We start from the raw sequence: 19,784 nt of genomic DNA, 5'->3' as shown, positions 1-19,784 counted from the left end.
CTAATACGGCGATCAGAAAAATGATCGCTTATTAGGCTGGGTTCACACTGGAGCGATGCGGAAACGCCGCGAATCCGCGGCCGGTTCCCGCATCGCATGCCTCCCGGCGGCAGTTCACACTGCCCTATGCGAACTGCTGGGAGTGTCAGTGAAATGTTACTGACACCCCCAGATCAGTTCGCATATCGCAGTGCGATCTGCAAACTCGGATCGCATGGTGTGAACACCCATGCGATCCGATTCTGCTGCGGGCCAAAAAAAGGGTCCCGTGCGAATTTGCGGCGGGTGCGGCGGGTGTGGCGGGTGCGGCGAATGGCTGAACTCGAATCGCACAGAGATCGGATGTGATTTGCACTGCAGTGCGGTGCGAATCACATTCGTTCTCATAAACCGCTGCAATGTGAACCCAGCCTTAGTGACACTGGCGACGGGGGGTGATCACGGGGTTAAACCTTTATTGGGGGGGTTAGGGGGGTACATTAGAACTAAAGGGGGCTAACTCTAACTGCCCTAACAGTTATTACAGTCACAAATGACACCAATGCAAAAAAAAAAAAAAAAAAAATGACATTGGTGTCACTGTGACTGGGGGGCAGGGGTAATTGGGGGGGTGATCGAGGGGTAAAGGGGGGGTGTGAGTGTGCCTGGCATGTTCTACTGTGTGTGTGAGTGTTGGTGCAACTTACTGATCCGCTCTCCTCCGTGTCGGAACGAAAAATACCGACACGGAGGAGAGAATACATCACTTCCTCTCCTGTGTTTACATTACAGGAGAGGAAGTGATGTCACCGGGGATTTCTATTCGTCGGGAGCGATCGCGAGGGGGTGGCCATGAATGAATGGCCGTCCCCTCGTCCGGGATCGCTCCCGTACGAATACCGACCGCCGCAGGCACCGGGCGGGGGCCCGATCGGGCCCCCGACCCGCGGGAGGCAAGGGACGTACATGTATGTCCTTATGCCTGCCCGTGCCATTGTACCGACGTACATCGGCGTGCGGCGGTCGGCAACTGGTTAAAGACAATGTCATAATTACCCTACACTTACATTTGGTAGCTGTGTTTTATTAGAAGCATGCTAGCATAACTCTGACCGTGTGTACGCTCCATCGGACTTTTGCTGGCGGAATTCCAGCCAGCAAAAGATTGACAGCAGGTTCTTAATTTTTCATTAGGAAAAAGTTCCGATCGGAAATTCCGATCGTCTGTACCAATTCCGATGCGCAAAATTCCTACGCATGCTCGGAAACAATTTGACACATGCTCGGAAGCATTGAACTTCATTTCCTCGGCTTGTCGTAGTGTTGTACGTCACTGCGGTCTTGATGGTCGAAAGTTCAGAGAAGTTTTGTGTGACCGTGTGTATGCAAGCCAAGCTTGAGCGGAATTCCGCCGGAAAAACCATCCAAGATTTTTCAGACGGAAATTCCGCTTGTGTGTACGGGGCATTAGAGAGGGATATTACTGGTTAGGGTAGCTATGTGCAGTGGGGTTTATCTGGGAGGTTCGTTTTTTTTGGGGGGGGTAAAGTTTTTTTAGTTTTGCAAGGAGGCAGAAAAACACATTAAGAAACAGTTTAAAGCAGCTCTTCACCCTTTCGCCACTCTTCCCTCCTCCCCACCCCTCCTCCCTTTCTATTCCTAGATAGCACTGTGCTTTTTTTTTTTTTTTTTTTTTTTAATTAACCACTTCAGCCCCAGAAGGATTTACCCTCTTAATGACCAGGCCATTTTTCTCTATAAGGCACTGTGTCGCTTTAACACTTTTATTTTCAGCACCTCTGCAGTTTAAATTTTTTGGGCTATAAGCAAAAAAGGACCGACAATTTAGAAAAAAAAACAACAAGATATTTTACTTTTACATATCCCCCCAAAAAATGTAAAAAACGAATGTATTCATCAGTTTAGGCCAATATGTATTCTGCTACATATTTACGTACATACATACATTACATCCGTAAAAAAAAATTACAATAAGCGTATATTGATTGCGAAAATGTTATTGCATCTACAAAATAGAGGATTGATTTATGGACTTTTCATTTTTTTTATTGTTTTTACTGGTAATGGCGAGGATCTGAGATTTTAAGTGGGACTGCGACATTGCAGCGGACAAATCTGACCCTAAGTGACAGTTTTTTGGTGACCAGGGACACCAAGACCGTGATCAGTGCTCAGACACAGCATGGGAGGAAAGGACTGCCGATAACTGGCAAGTCTGTTTACATGTGATCAGCTGTGATTGGACACACCTGATCACATGGTAAAGGGCCGCTGTGATTGGCTATCTCCGTAGGACGCAGAGCGCTCTCAATGCACGCTGCAGGTGCCACGCTGTAGCTGTCTTTTGGCTAGGAAGTGGTTAAAGTAATTGTAAAGGCTATTTTCTTCCTATTAAAATAATAAACATAGTATACTTACCTGCTCTGCGCAAATATTTTGCCCACAGCAGCCCCGACCCTCCTCTTCTCAGGTCCCCAACCGTGCTCTTGGCTCCACCCCAATCCCCCCCCCCCACAGCAAGCTGGGAAAGATCAGCGATCATATCATGCAGGTTACTGATTGTTATTAGGTACCGAGAGCTGTCTTTGACACCCTTTGCCTACCCTTTTGCTGCCACACATACAGTATCTCACAAAAGTGAGTACACCCCTCACATTTTTGTAAATATTTTATTATATCTTTTCATGTGACAACACTGAAGAAATGACACTTTGCTACAATGTAAAGTAGTGAGTGTACAGCTTGTATAACAGTGTAAATTTGCTGTCCCCTCAAAATAGCACACAGCCATTAATGTCTAAACCGCTAGTAACAAAAGTGAGTACACCCCTAGGTGAAAATGTCCAAATTCAGCCCAATTAGCCATTTTCCCTCCCCTGTGTCATGTGACTCGTTAGTGTTGCAAGGTCTTAGGTATAAATGGGGAGTAGGTGTGTTAAATTTGGTGTCATCGCTCTCCCTCTCTCATACTGGTCACTGGAAGTTCAACATGGCACCTCATGGCAAAGAACTCTCTGGGGATCTGAAAAAAAGAATTGTTGCTCCACATAATGATGGCCTAGGCTATAAGAAGATTGCCAAGACCTTGAAACTGAGCTACAGCATGGTGGCCAAGACCATACAGCGGTTTAAAAGGACAGGTTCCACTCAGAACAAGCCTCGCCATGGTCGACAAAAGAAGTTGAGTGCACATTCTCAGTGTCATATCCAGAGGTTGTCTTTGGGAAATAGACGTATGAGTGCTGCCAGCATTGCTGCAGAGGTTGAAGGGGTGGGGGGTCAACCTGTCAGTGTTAAGACCATACGCCGCACGCTGCAACAAATTGGTCTGCATGGCTGTCATCCCAGAAGGAAGCCTCTTCTAAAGATGATGCACAAGAAAGCCTGCAAACAGTTTGCTGAAGACAAGCAGACTAAGGACATGGCTTATATGGATTACTGAAGCCTGATGAGACCAAGATAAACTTATTTGGTTCAGATGGTGTTAAGCATGTGTGGTGGCAGCCAGGTGAGGAGTACAAAGTGTGTCTTGCCTACAGCCAAGCATGGTGGTGGGAGTGTCATGGTTTGGGGCTACATGAGTGCTGCCAACACTGGGGAGCTACAGTTCATTGAGGGAACCATGAATGCCAACATGTACTGTGACATACTGAAGCAGAGCATGATCTCCTCCCTTCGGAGACTGGGCCGCAGGGCAATATTCCAACATGATATTAACATGAAACACACCTCCAAGACGACCACTGCCTTGCTAAAGAAGCTGAGGGTAAACGTGATGGACTGGCCAAGCATGTCTCCAGACCTAAACCCTAGTGAACATCTGTGGGGCATCCTCAAAACGGAAGGTGGAGGAGCACAAGGTCTCTAACATCCACCAGCTCCGTGATGTCGTCATGGAGGAGTGGAAGAGACTCCAGTGGCAACCTGTGAAGCTCTGGTGAACTCCATGCCCAAGAGGGTTAAGGAAGTGCTGGAAAATAATGGTGTCCACACAAAATATTGAGACTTTGGGCCCAATTTTCACTTAGGGGTGTACTCACTTGTGTTGCCAGTGGTTTAGACATTAATGGCTGTGTGTTGAGTTATTTTGAGGGGACAGCAAATTTACACTGTTATACAAGCTGTACACTCACTACTTTACATTGTAGCAAAGTGTCATTTCTTCAGTGTTGTCACATGAAAAGATATAATAAAATATTTAAAAAAATGTGAGTATCTCACTTTTCTGAGATACTGTGTTATGCAGGCAGCGGCAGGTTAATAAACCTGAATTGTGCATGATGACACAGAGGAACTGCCCACAGAGGGAGAAGAGGGCAGCGCCAGCTGAAGCAGGGGAGAGGGCAGTAATCATCCCTGTTCCTCTACCCCCTAGACATGAAAAGTACAGGGAAGAGGGGAGATTTAAAAGGCATCCTAGTGGTCGATGTGACTTCAAACCCAGAGTGGTTTACAGTATACAGATTCCACTATGGAGCCACTATAGAAGAGAACATCTATAACATCAGAATACGGATGCTGTCCTGTGTGTGGTCTCTGTTTAAAGGGGGTTTCACAGTAAAGGACTCCTGCTGCTCATGAAAAAAGGGGGAGCTGGGAACATAGAGGCGGACAAGTCAGATGGAGCTTTTTTTTTTTTTTAAATGGTTTTGTCTAACGAACGACTAATTAGCAGTGGATTGGCAAGAAAGAAAGGCCGGTCTGTGGGTATTTGCTTTGTGGGATGGAATTCTATAGGCCATATTGTAGAGACAGTGATAGAGGACTCATGATTCTGGCACAGACCTCTGAACACATCAACCCTGTGTAGTCCCTATAACAAGACATGTCCCCAATTGTACCACACTGGCACCATATACAAAGAGAACACGCCGCAGACAAGCACCAATCACTACAAAGATGAGCTGCACAGTGCTGACATTCACATGGTGTGAAAAGATTCATGCAGATATACTTAACGGTGAACTCCAGCCTGGACAGGCACTGACTATTAATACATGCATCGTTTTATAAAGTTAGCAATTTATTTTTTCTGTAATGGAGTGCAGCAGGAGAACCTTAAAGCTGAACTCCGCCTTCTCTTCAGTCTTGCAAATTTGGACAGGCACCTCTCCTAGACTCAAATTGCTTACTCTGAATTCACTACACACTGTGTGCATATACAGACCATCTTCTTTCCTGACTGGAAACAAGATGGGTTCCAATTATTAGCAGTGGGTCCTGAAGACCAGAAAGTTATTTTAAGGGTACCTCCATGTTAAGAAAGGTTAACCTCCCTGGCGGTACGATTATTTCGGATTTTAGGTGCTAAAAGCGGTACAATTATTTTGCATGAAAATTTGGCATTTTATATTGTAGTCCTGCAATTCTTAGCAATAACTCTCTTAACCACTTCAATACCAGGCACTTAAACACCTTCCTGCCCAGACCAATTTTGAGCTTTCAGCGCTGTCGCACTTTGAATGACAGTTGCGCGGTCATGCTACACTGTACCCAAATGAAATTTTTATCATTTTTTTCCCACAAATAGAGCTTTCTTTTGGTATTATTTGATCACCTCTACGATTTTTATTTTTTGCGCTACAAATAAAAAAATACCGAAAATTTTGAAAAAAAAAATGTTTTTTTTTGTTTCAGTTTCAAAACTTTGTAAATAAGTACGTTTTCTCCTTCACTGATGGGCACTGATGGGGCTACACTGAAGGGCACTGATAAGGCGGCACTGATGGGCACCAATGTGGCACCAATGAAGTGGCACTGATGGGCGACACGGATGGGCGACACGGATGGGCGACACGGACGGACACTGATAGGTGGCACAAATTGGCACTGATAGCTGGCACGGATGGGCGGCACGGATGGGCATGGATAGGCGGCACAGGTGGGCATGGATAGGCAGCACAGGTGGGCATGGATAGGCGGCACAGATGGGCATGGATAGGCGGCACAGGTGGGCACTCAGGCGGCACAGGTGGGCACTCAGGCGGCACAGGTGGGCACTCATAGGTGGCACAGGTGGGCACTCATAGGCGGCACAGGTGGGCACTCATAGGCAGCATCGGTGTTATACTATAGTAATGGATGCCAATCAGTGCCAAACAATAATGCATGCCAATCAGTAATGCCCATTGTGGGCACTGATTGGCATCCATTATGGGCACTGATTGGCACCCATTGTGCTGACTGGCATCCCTGGTGGTCTAGGGAGGATTATGACCTTTATTACCTTTTCCCTGGTGGTCTGGTGGCGTCCCTGGTGGTCCAGTGTGGGCATCCTCGGGGGGGCTGTGCTGATAATCGATCAGCACAGACCCCCCCCCTGTCAGAGGAGCAGCCGATCGGCTCTCCTCTACTCGCGTCTGACAGACGCGAGTGAGGGAAAGCCGATCACCGGCTCTTCCCATTTACACTGTGATCAGCCGTGATTGGACACGGCTGATCACATGGTAAAGAGTCTCCGACTGAGACACTTTACCGAGATTGTAGTTGCCGGGTGTCAGACTGACACCCCGCAACAACGATCGCCGCGATGCGCGCCCCCGGGGGCGCGCAGCGGCTCATAATCCTGATCACGTCATATGACGTCCGGTCAGGATTATGAAACCACTTTGCAGCCGTCAATTGCCTATAGGGCGGGCGGCAAGTGGTTAAATCTGTCCAAACCAGAGTCTAGCAGACATCCCGGGTATGATAAAGTTTGAAAAATGAAATCATAAATTATAATATAATAAATAATTATAAATAATTGTACCAAATAATAATATAACAATAATAAAAATTATTCAATAATGTAATCAAATCAAAAACACTGAAATTTGCTCAGTTGCTGAATTGTCGCTGTCATTACTTTTCAGTATTTGATGACGGATCTCCCCGCAAATCGCTATCGCTCAATTCTGCGAGTGATTCCAATTTATTATTGCTGTTTTCTAGCTGGTCTAAAATCATTTTTGATGTAAAGGGACAGTTTTGGTTGCTATGGACAATCTCCAGTTTCCAGGCATAAAGAACAGTTTTTATTATATAAAACTGCATGCAGGACACTGGGCAGAACACTAGGGACAAAGGGGATGTGAAATAATTACATACAGCAATGTAATCTGTAAGATCACAGTATACTGTATGTATACTGTGTGTTTCACTTTTTGAATTTGGCGCCGATCTCCATCCCCGTGCGTCGCAACGCTCGCAGGGAACAGAGATCAGCTCCGTGATAGATTAAGCGAGCCGTGTACAGCGGGGGAACATCGCTGGATCCGAGGGAGAAGGTAAGTAAGCGTCCTCCTGGATCCAGCGATGCAGTCCCGAGTCTGGCTCGGGGTTACCACTTTTGGTATAAAAATTCCACCCCGAGCCAGACTCGGGACTACCGTCAGGGGGGTTAAGAAAGGCTGCTCTAGCCCTTTCCTCCCCAGCCTTAGTGTCCCTGGCCCACTGCTTTTGTTCATTGGATTTCAGTTCTTACAATCATGAGGGTTTTGTATCACATATGGGTGTTATCTAGGGTGGTCTGCATGCAAATACGTTCTGCCTAGGAACAGCAGGTCCTCCAGAGTGACACCCACAAATCAGGGCCTTTTAACCTGGAACAGGGCCTGCATCAGAACCGAGGGTTCTTGAGAGGAGTACTGAGGTAGGGTGCTGTTTTCAGGAAGCTATGCAGTCAGAAACCCCCCATCTGGTTTACAGTGGGGAAAATTATTATTTGATCCCCTGCAGATTTTGTAAGTTTGCCCATTTACTAAGAAATGAAGGGTCTAGAATTTTTATCATAGGTGTATTTTAAATGATAGAGACAGAATATCAATCAAAAATCCAGAAAAAAAACTTGATACAAATGTTATAAAATTGATTTGCAGTTCAATAGTAATATAAGCCCTTGATCTACCAACCAACAATAATTCTAATCTCCCAAAGACTGGCTACAGTAGGTGCTCATGTGGTACACAGATTAGTCCTGTCAATTTAAGAAGGTGCTCCTAATGACAATTCGTTATGTGCATAAAAGACACCTGTCCAGTGTCCACAGAATCTCTTTCTTCCATTTAAACCTCACCATCATGGGCAAGACCAAAGAGCTGTCAAAGGACGTCAGAGACAAGACTGTAGACCGGCACAAGGCTGAAATGGGCTACAAGACCATCAGCAAGAAGCTTGGTGAGGAGACAACTGTTGGAGTGATTATACGCGAATGGAAGAAATACAAAATAACTATCAATCGCCCTCGGTCTGGAGCTCAATGTGAGATTTTGCCTCATGGGGTAAGGATGATTATGAGAAAAGTGAGGGATCAGCCCAGAACTACACAGGGGGAGCTTGTCAATGATCTCAAGGCAGTTGGGGCCACAGTCACCAAACAAACCATTGGTAACACAATACGCCGCCATTAAAATCCTGCAGCGCCTGCAAGGTCCCCCTCCTCAAGAAGGCATACGTACAGTACAGGCCCGTCTGAAGTTTGCCAATGAACATCTAAATGATCCAGAGAAGGATTAGGAGAAAGAGCTGTGGTCAGATGAGACCAAATTGAGCTCTTTAGCAGTAACTTGACTCGCTATGTTTGGAGGAAAAAAAAATGCTGACTATGACCCTTAGAACACCATCCCAACAGTCAAGCATGGTGGTGGAAACATGATGCTTTGGGGCTGTTTCTCTGCTAAAGGTACAGGCTGACTTTGCCACATTGAGGGGCCAATGGATGGGCCATGTATTGCAAAATCTTGGATGAGAGCCTTCTTCCCTCAGCCAGAACACTGAAGATGGGAAGATGACAATGACCCGAAACATACCGCCAAGGCAAAAAAGGAGTGGCTCAAGAAAAACACATTAAGGTCATGGAGTGGCCTAACCAGTCTCCAGACCTTAATCCTATATAACATTTATGGAGGGAGCTGAAACTTTGAGTAACCAAGCGACAGCCAAGAACCATTAAGGATTTACAGAAGATCTGTAAACAAGAGGGGACCAAAATCCCTACTGAGATGTTTGCAAACCTGGTAATCAACTACAAGAAACGTCTTACCTCTGTGTTTGCCAACAAGGATTTCTCCACCAAGTACTAAGTCATGTTTTGCTTGGGGATCAAATCGAGTGCCCTATCACAATGCCAACTCACCAGATATTTATGTCCAATATTCACACTAAAAGCTGTCTGACTTATTCAGAATATACAAAACCCTCCCAGCTCAGATTTCAAAAAGTCTGCAATATTATACATAGCTCCGTGTTCATTGTTCTTACAGCAGTTTTATTTAGGAAAGAGTGCAGACTGCACTGTCTGATTGATAGATCTGTAGCCGCTACAGGGCTCACTTTTCCTTGGAAGAAGTAACATCATTAAACAAATTTTATTTATATATATATATATATATATATATATATATATATAACACTATTTGGATATCCTACTTGAGGAATTTAGACAACGTATATAAGCCCTAAAGGACTTCAAAGCTTTTAGCTTTATCTCCTAAATCCTGCTACTCTCTCCCTAAGTGTCAGTGAGTAAATACAATGTAACCATGTATTGTTGTTACATTGTTTTTACTATTTTATTTATTATATTTCTATGTAGATCAAAGGATTGACCTTAGATCTGTAATATATATCAGTTAAAGAAATCTTACAAGTAAAACATAAGTGAATAAAACATTTTTTTAAATAAATGTATTCCTTTTTAATTCTTTATTAGTTGTTGATTAACCCTTATCAACCTTAATTCCATCCACTCTTTCTTCCATTAGCTATTATTTTTCAGCTAAATGTATTTCTCTCAGCACAGGTTTCCTTTAATCTTCTTTTCACAATAATGTATGACACTTTCTAATACAATAAAATGCATGACAGTTTCTTATTACAGAGTATATAAACCTTAAGGCTACTTTCACACTGGAGGCGCTTTACAAGCGTTTTAGCGCTAAAAATAGCGCCTCTCCTGTCACTCCAGCGTGAAAGCCCGAGTGCTTTCACACTGGGGCGGTGTGCTTGCGGAACGTTAAAAAAGTCCTGCAACCAGCATCTTTGGGGCGCTTTAGGGGCGGTGTATACACTGCTCCTAAAGCGCCCCTACCCATTGAAATCAATGGGCAGCGCCGCCAAAGCGGGCGCTAGTGGGTGATAAAAGCACCCTGCTAGCTTCCGAAAATCCCCCCCCCGCCTCCAGTTTCAAAGTGCCATGAAGTGATTGTAAAGGAAAAAGGTTTATAAAGAAAATTAAAAACAACAAACATGTTATACTTACCTGCTTTGTGCAATAATTTTGAACAGAGCAGCCCCGACCCTCCTCTTCTGGGGTCCCCCACCAGCGCTCTAGGCCGCTCCCCCTTGCCAAATGCCCCCATAGCAAGCTGTGGAGAACTCGTGCGTGCTCGCTCCCGACCTGGCTCTCTGCGTCAATAAGACACAGAGCCGGGGGTCAATCATAGCCCTGCCCGCTACTCCCACATCAATGGCTGTGATTGACAGCAGCAGGAACCAATCAGGAGGGAGAGACCCTGGAGAGCCTCGGGTCTCGTGCACATCGCTGGATTGAGATCGGGCATAGGTAAGTATTAGGGGGTCTGAGGGGGGAGCTGCACACTGAAGGTTTTTTAGCTTCATGCATAGAATACATGAAGCTAAAAAACCTTTAGCCTTTACAGCCATTTTAAAGCCTACAACCCCCCCATTTCAAAAATAAAATAACAGTGAAAAGCTCATTAAAAGATAACATAACAAATCCAGCTTTAGCTACAATATTCATCTTCCATCCACAGACTTCCCCAGCAGTGCTTTTGTCCTCAGCCTGATAGATCGCATCCTACAACCCACTTCCTCTGAGCCCAGGTCACCCTGGCCCTACCCCAGCTTGTGACACCACAATGAAAGAAAAAAAAAAAGCAGCACATTAATGGGCCCATCTCTCTGTCACTTTGCTCATTCCTATCAGCTTGCTCCTTGTCAGCGCATGAATGGATTGGCTCCTTGTGCTGCTTCTTCCTCCCATACTTCAACCCTGCTGCAAGAGGCTAGCACAAGGTCAAAGTCAGATACGTACACTGGTCCTCCTTCAACAATGGTATTCTCTTATTTGCTCTGTTTTTGTCTGGTAAATATACTAATGAAATCATTTTGTTGTATCTGTTTGACAAGTGTAAAAAATGACCTGTAGATCCTGCCAGAAATCCAGTGAACTGATAAATTCCTATGCACTCTGCTTCTGCTGACTATAACCAGCTGTATTGTTCTGAGGACTACAGAACCCAATCCATCAATGCATGGATAAGAGGATATGGGGAGGTTCCTGTAGTCCCGTCTTTATTCAGACTGTTGAATGAGTCTTGCCATATAGAACAGAATGTGTGCTTTCGGCAGAGTCCCCAAATAAAGAAAACAAAGCCTGAAAAAACCAATACATCTACAGTCTATTACCGTTTTACTTTTGGATTTGGATGTGCTCTCTCTGGAGATTACCCTTTTGATTATTATGTGTAGTTTCTGTTTCACTATCATTGTGCATCGGTGGGACATAAAAAAAAAAAAAAGTGAAATGCGCACATTGCTTCTGGGCCATACTACAGGTACAAAGAACCAATAACATACACACATGTGTAAAAGAAAAGTTCTTTAAAAAAAAAAAAAAACATACACATATGTGGTATCGTAATTTTTCTTTTTTTTTTTTTTTTTTACTATTTTAGGACAGTTTTCCTCTAATAATAATAAAAAAAAAATGTAAAAATCAGGAGACATCTATAGCCATTTGTCATAGTTGCATAATTGTGCTTAGGCATTAACATTTGTTTTACCCTTGAAACAGGTGTGAAAGGTTTAAACTGTTCCTGTCTACTTTGGAGTAAAGGGGTGTTCCTGCCTTTCTTGGAGTGCTTCCATTTTTCCTGTAAATGTATATAGAAACAAATATCCTGGAATTAGCTGTACTGTCAGCTTACATTGGTCCAGCTTGGCACAATGTAATGATCCATATCTCATATCTGGAGGGCCGCTGGGGATATAAGCTGGCAACTTTGTGGACTCAAACGTTAAAAATCTTTATTGGCCATACAAGTACATCCAGTAAAACAATGCTAATGCGTTTTGGCTGCTGTGGCCTTACTCATAGCATAAGCATTTGATGCTATGAGTAAGGCCACAGTGGCCGAAACGTGTTAGCATGGTTTTACTGGATATACTTGTACTGCCAATAAAGATTTTGAACGTTTGAGTACACCAAGCTGCCGACTTATCTCTATCAACGTTAAGTATAGAGGGACTGCACACAGCATCACCAGTGGCAGAGCTTGGATATTGTATTCAGTGCTGCTGGGGATGCTGGAAATCACTGTAGTATCCTGCGCTACTAATAGCGATAGCCGCAATCTTCTGGGTCCTGCTTGAATAACTTCCCCTCTGCACACTAACCACAAGGGATCGCTCACTCGGCGCTGGCACCATTAAGAGCACTCCACTCTGTATTTTTTCTTTCTATGATTAAAAGGAGTTTTACATTGAGCAGGGTGAAGAAAAGTGGCGGATCATGTCATGATCTACCCTCATCTAATCAGAGAAAGCCTTGTTTACACAAAAAATACAAATAAAAGGCTCTCTCTAAATGTCGGCAGTGCCAAGTGGGTGACATTCCTGTGCAGGACCCAGAAAATGGTGGCTATCACTGTATGGAGGGGGGCTACTACAGTAGTTTTCAGCATCCCCAGTGGCCCCCTGGAAATAAAAGATGGATAAATCCATTGTGCCAAGCTGGACCAATGTATATTGACAATACAGATCATTCCTGGAATTCTGCTTTGATTAAAAAATCCAACTCCTTTATATCGACTGTTTAGGTGTATGACCCCAGAACCTCAAATGCAGAGATCCCACTATCAGAGTTGTTGAGAGATATGAAACAACCATTAGATTCCTAAAAATAAGATTTTGACCCTTTTTAATCATTGAAAGCGTCACGGAACGCCACACTTACTGTGCGGGTGGGAGCGGCAGGGTCGTCCGATGTGGGCATCCAACAGGCAAGCGTCTCTGCCCTATTCCTCCTCCAATCGCACAGGCAAAAGACAGCGCAATGGTTGGACAGTGAGGATGTCAGAAAAGGTGACCTACAAGGAAAAATAGAAGTATTACTATACAGTATAATACAAAATGGAAAACCATGCATTTACAGTGGGTAGCTTCTTCATACTCCGACCCCAGTCTTCCTCCACACCCACATTGATTGAAAAAGCAGGACTCACATCCAGGGTAACGAACTGTCCTGTATTGTCAGAAAGAACCCACTAAGGGCCCATTCCCATTCAAGCATTCAGATGTAGTGTGTTAAAGCAGAGTGGTTAGCACTCCACTGGCAGCACTAGGGATGCTGGTTCGAATCCCAACCACAGCAATACCTGCTTGGAGTTTGCATGTTCTCTCTGTGCAAGACAGGCTGGTAGGTTAATTGACTCCTGTCTAAATTGGCCCTACTATATGTATGTATGAATGTGAGTTAGGGACCTCAGATTGTGAGGGCAGGGACTGATGTTAATGTTCAATGTATATGTAAAGCACTGCGTAAATTGCCGGTGCTTTACAAGTACCTGTAATAAATAAAAATACACTACACTACATCTAAGAACCACAAGGCAAAGACGGTATTTAATTCATTTTTAATATACCAAGCAAACTCCCCCATCCATCCATGTCCCCATGCTTTAATATGCTGAGATATCACTTTGAACCCCCCCCCGCCCAGCATTTCTAGATGTGGCCATCTTAAAGAGGAACTGCAGTCTAATCACATAATTTGTAACAAAAACATCATTGCCATTCTCAAGCTTCCCTCCAACCACTTTGCATATTATTTTATATATACTGTGATTCTGTCCTTGCTAAGTATGCTGCAGAAATCTCCCTCCACTGAGTCTGGCTGAATCCATTTTAACTGGGGGCAGCTGAAGCTGCTGCCTGTTCACTTCCTGAATTTACACAGAGGCACACCTCCAGCTCTACAGCTCTCACTGGTCCTCTTATGACTCATCCCACCTTCCTGGCAAACTCTCAAAAGAGTGAGGGAGAGAGAGCTGTGCATGATGTCATAAGCCTAGGCCAATGACCAGACAAGAAACAGGAAGTTATGCCGCGTACACACAATCGGAATTCTCGTCGGAAAAAGCTCTGATGGGTTTCCCGTCGGAATTCCGACAAAATTTCACTCAAACTGTCTTGCCTACACACGGTCACACCAAATTCCGATGGTCAATAACACCGCAACATACATGTTCGATGGCACTATAAAAGAGAAGTTTAATGCTTCCAAGCATGCGTCGGAATTGCATACGCACGATCGAAAAATCCAATAGAAAGGTTTTCCGTCAGAAAAATTAAGAAAAGGCTCTCAATCTAAAGATCGTCGGAAATGCTGACAGAAAAAGACCGATGGGCATACACACGGTCGGAAAATCCGATGACAAGCTCCCATTGGACTGTTTCCATCGGAAATTCCGGCCATGTTCTACGTGGCATTAGGGCACCATTCATAATGAATAGCACTGCACAGTAGATGCACCGCCATGCATTGGGGTGATGTCCAAATAGCAGTTGCACTCCTCACAGTACTTGACCTTTTAATGATGGATGCTCAAAGTGAATACCATGAATGGTGCCACGCCAGAACCAGAGACAAAAGATGCAAAGTCCCTAGCACGCCAAATGAATGTGTTTAACATTTTTATTGTGAAGACAGCATGACATAAAGACATAACAAATCAGTGTTTTGGGTCCTTGCAGGGTCTCTTTTTCAAGCCAACATAGTGATGTCACCATGCTTGCTTAGGAAAGGGACCCTACAAGGCCCCCCGAAACATTGGTTACTTATGCCTTATACAATGCTGTCTTCACAATAAACATGGGAAATGCATTCATTTGGAGTGCTGCTGAATTTGCATCTTTGCACTGTGGTGAGGCGTGTTAATCTGTATGCATTAGCACACACGGCTACAACACATAAGTGTGAATGAGCCCCAAATCTATGCAAACAGCCAGCTGCTCCTGCCCCCTCCACAGCCCAGCGCTCCAATGAGCGAGAAGGGGGCAGAGCAGAGAGCGGTGACTGACAGTCACCAGCTCTCTGCTCGGGGACCTGTGAGAACCGAGCGATCTGCGGTATTAGATCACTCGGTTCTCAGTGTTAGAGGCGGAGGGGAACAGATGCAGCATCGGATCGAGACAGATTCTGCATCCACCTAGGCAAGTTTGATTATAAAATAAAAAGCAAGCCCATACTTCTTTTAAAGCCCCAAGCACACAGGGCATTAGCCAACCTCTCCTAAATGCTGAAATCCTTGTACTGAAATCCCAAAGAGTCTTAAAAACCCTGCCAATGTTACCTTGGTGTACTACAGAAAACCTCCCCCAATGTTAAAGGGGAAGGTGTTTTGTAATCCAAATCAGGAGTGAACAATCTAGGTTGTCAATTCTGCTCTTTCAATGATATGGTAGAGTTATCATCACCATAGTACAGCATGCATTGCAATATTTTTATCCCAGTCCCCGGGACATAGTCACACCTGCCCAAGGCCCACACATATGCCCTGCCTTCTGGGTGGTCCAGCGCAGATCATGCCCATTTCTCATGTGGTGCTGTCCAGATCATGGCCACTTTCTGGGTGGTCCCGCCTTTAACTATGTGGCTACCACCACTGGTGTCCGTAATCCATTCAGTAATACTCCCTGCATGCGCAGTAACTCAAATGAGTGGTGCTGATCTTGGGACACGGTCTGGGACACGGTCTGGGACACGGTCTGGGACACAGCATCATCAGGCCAGCAGCCTCTAAGGACTGCAAGATATTTTATTGCTCTTGGGTTTAGATACGCTGTAAACTCCACATTTTTGGCACAGATAGATGGCTAGTACAGTACAACACTACTACTGTGCACTTTGTTGTCAGACTGAATAAAAGAAAATCCCCAAAAATGGATTTGAGCAAAATATCATACAAATATAATACAGGCCCATGATTCAAGTTCCATAACTCAACAATGACATTTATTCACACTATAGTGGATAGTTGTATAGTATACAATATTGGTATTCTTCTACTGAAGCACTCTGAAGAGCAAGTCAGAACACTCCCATACCAGTCCAGTACCGAAATCACAGTGACATGCATAGATAAGCTGTATTTCCACAGGCCGTAGGCATGCATTTCAGATGTAGAATCCACACGGACCCATATTATGCTAAAGCTCATACCCTGGACCATTGCTGAGGCTGCTTGGCCTCCTGCTTGAAGTATTGTTGGGATTAGCCATGGTTCTAAACTGTTCTTTTCTAAATGGGGGAATTAAAACCTCCCAAGTCTGGCAGGGGGTGTAATGCAATAGACAAGCAATGCAATCGTTTTATCCACCATGAACAGCACCTGGAGCGCTGGCAACCATCATCTACCCCGGCATTCTCCAAGGAAGCAGTACCATCTCCATACACACTTTTCTCTGGCCCTCATTACCAAACACAGTGCTATCTCAGAATCCTCATCATTCATTTTTAGAGACAATCTAATCTAAAACTAAGGAACAGTAAAACGACAAAACAAGTTCTATAGGTCTTATATGGCCCTGATTTGAGCCTTTTAAGGCAATACAATTTTTGAGGTAATAGGGCTATAAATATGGCAGACATGATCCAACTCATGGGTAGGTAAAGCATGGTGCGGCGGCAGCAGCAAACACTAATGCCGCGTACACACGACCGGACTTTGACGGACTAGGTCCGACGGAACGAATCCCCCGGACAATTCGATCGTGTGTGGGCTTCATCGGACCTTTGTTGTCTAAAAATCAGACGAACTTTAGATTTAAAACATGTTTCAAATCTTTCCAAAGGGATTGAGTCCGGTCGAAAAGTCCATTAGTCTGTATGCTAGTCCGACAGATGAAAACAGACACTAGGGCAGCTATTGGCTACTGGCTATGAACTTCCTTATTCTAGTCTGGTCATACGTCATCATGTTCGAATCCATCGGACTTTGGTGTGCTGGTGTGTGTCCAAGTCCGTTCGTTCGGAAAGTCCGTCGGAACTCCGCCGAAAGTCCGTCGGGAAGACTGTCAGACCTAGTCCATTGAAAAGTCCGGTTGTGTGTACACAGCATAAGAGTCCAGTTGTGGAAAACAGAGCTATATTGAAATTGAAGTTCAGTAATGTACAACAAGCTATGAGTAGTAGCTGCAGGTCTCAGGTGTGCTGACAGCATGTCTCGAGGGGCGGAATGCTGCCTGGCCGGTCTGTACCCAAGTCGGAAGGCTTCTGGAATGAATGACGTCAGGTCTGAAACTGAGGGGAGGGGGTTGTGGACCATGTGCTGAAGGTGTCACATTGAGAAGGTTGCCATCGCTGACAGGAGTAGTGACAGCGACATCACTACTTCTGTCAGCCTAACGATGGGAGCGAGGAGGAGAGAGCCTGGAGACAGTGCAGGATGTGTATTCTCTCCCCCTTCCTGCCAATGCAGTGCTCCTGCTGCCTGTACTGCTCTCCATTGAGTGGCAATCCGGAACTTCATCTCCCAGCCTCCCTCGGGATCCGCACTTATTGCAGCCATAAGGAAGCTGCCGAAAGTAAGTGTGAGAGGTGGAAAAAAAAATGCTGCCTCCATGTGCGCTGCGCAGCCTTCCCAGGAAAGTTTGTGCTAGCATGAGGAAATAGTGAGCCAGGTAAGGCGGCACATTGATGCAAGTAGGGGAACTCTTACGTAAGGGGGCACTGATGTAATAAAGGACTCCGGGTAAAGGGGGGGGGGAATTGATGTAAGGGGAGCTTTGAAGGAAGGGGGGACTCTGATGTGAGGAAGAACTTTGATGTAAAGAGGGAATTGATGTAAGGGGAGGCACTGATAAGGGAGGACTCTGCAAGGAAGACACCATTGTAAACAGGGACACTGATGTAAGAGGGTATTAAGCTGGGGCTCTGAAGTGGAGGGGGGCTCTGATGTAAAGGGGGCTACTGATGTAAGGGGGTGCATTGATGTAAGAGACAATGATGTAAAAGGGAAGTTGATATAAAGGGGGGTCACTGATGTAAGGAGGGGCTCTGAAGTAAGGGGGGGACACTGATGTAAGGGGAACACTGATGTAAGGAAAAACTTTGATGTAAAGGGGGGGGCACTGGTGTAAGGGGGAGCATTAAAGCAAGGGAGGGTACTGATGTAAAGGTTTATACTAATTTAAGGTGGGGCATTGACATAAGGGGGGACACTAATGTAAAGGCAGGACTCTGATTTAAAAGGGGACTCTGATGGTAGGTGGGATTCTAAAGTAACAAGGGACATTGATGGAAAGGGGTACTAATGTCAAGGGGGATACTGATGTATGTTAGGGGGAGATTCTAAAGTAATGGCGAACTCTGAAGCAAGGGGAACGCTGATGTAAATGGAGGGGAGGGGGGGTGTTTGATGTAAGGGGGACACTGAGGAATAACAGTATTGTAAAAATACAATTGTAAAAAAATGAAAATTAAATAAATAATAAAAAACTACAGACACCATCCACTGTTCTCTTTGATGGGAGGGGGAACGCGGAACTGAGTTTTTGCCCTGGGTAAAAGAATGGCTAGATAAGCCGTGGCATGTCCCTGCACGTTCTCTATTCATCTGGAACCTCTCCCTGGTCATAAGCACTGTCCCTACTCTATCCACAACTGAAATGCATGCCAAACCCAAGATGGCCAGCAATGTCACATGGAATGCCAGCATCCATTTGAATTCTGCCTCTCTGTGACCATGGAAATCACGGAGGAATGAGGTTCCTCTCGACTCCCTCCTTCACCTGCGTTGCCGCTGCCCTATGAAGATTTGGAAGCCCAAGTATTCAATAAACAGTAATGCTCAACCTGGCCACACATTTACTATAAACAGAAACGTAGAAGAATAGTAGAAGAGGAAGGCTACCAGACAGTGACTGACGCAGATAGAATATCGAGAGGCCATGAACAGGGGTGTTGGAGGTCCATGACATCATAATCCTATTCTATGAGAAATGCCGTGACGATAGAATACAGCAATTGAACAATGTTGATCACTGCAGCCAAACAGGTGTTACCCATCATTCTGTAAACTGTGGCAGGAAAATTGGGACTGAAGTCGGGATGATGTAGGAAACGGGTCTACTTCATTCCAGTGTAAAATCCAAGCTCCTCATAAAATACTAAACTCATCTATATTGCATAGCGTGGAGAACACACACTGATCACTGATCCTAGGCCTCTGCTGTCATCATGTCGGTACGATCCTGCTTCCCACATATCCTGGAAACACTGTCTCCGTGGCGATGGTTGCCAGGCTACAGGATTCTGATGGGATTAAGAATGGTGTAGATGATGCTGCAGAGGTGAATACTCTTAAGATAGGTCTGGCCGAGGTTCCTTAGGTATGTAGTACGGGGGAGAGATCGGGTGATGTCTTCGAAGACAGCAATGAGGCAGAAGGATGCAGACAGGACTGGAAGATGGAATTACCTTCAGTAACTTTCAGTTTCAATCATGGAGCAGGATTTAATAGGACTATGGAGAATGGTCCTGCTTAGGAAAGAGGACTTACCTGAAGTTTAGACTAAGCCCTTGTACACACGGTCAGAAATGCCGACGGAAAATGTCCGATCGGACCGCAGCGTCGGATAATCCGACCGTGTGTGGGCTCCATCGGACTGTTTCCGTCTTTAATGATGATAGTCAAATCACTCAACAGATAAACAACTTCTGGATGTGCGCCTAGCAGAAATTCCATCTAACTTGAAAATATTTTTGGAATATTTAAGCA

At 45.0% G+C, this 19,784-nt stretch overlaps 1 protein-coding gene across 2 annotated transcripts in view; it reads right to left on the bottom strand.

Moving 5' to 3' along the window:
- The window catches only part of NUMBL (NUMB like endocytic adaptor protein), a 139,557-nt gene that overhangs the window by 51,346 nt on the left and 68,427 nt on the right, over positions 1–19,784 (bottom strand). Inside the window, exons 1-2 of one of the 2 annotated variants that reach the window (XM_077482298.1) lie at positions 19,069–19,391; positions 12,959–13,091 (exon numbers count right to left, since the gene is read on the bottom strand). The gene's annotated coding sequence lies outside the window, so the exon portion shown is untranslated. Of the gene's footprint in view, positions 1–12,958; positions 13,092–19,068; positions 19,392–19,784 lie in introns of those variants that run through there. The other variant, XM_077482289.1, reaches the window with a different exon arrangement.

The sequence above is a fragment of the Lithobates pipiens genome, unplaced genomic scaffold (genome assembly GCF_037356315.1).
Source record: "Lithobates pipiens isolate NorthernLeopardFrog02 unplaced genomic scaffold, aLitPip1_a1.2 Scaffold_1, whole genome shotgun sequence".
NCBI classification, from domain to species: Eukaryota; Metazoa; Chordata; class Amphibia; order Anura; family Ranidae; genus Lithobates; species Lithobates pipiens.
Note: the sequence above shows the minus strand (reverse complement) of the source record. Positions and strands in the feature narration are given on the sequence as shown.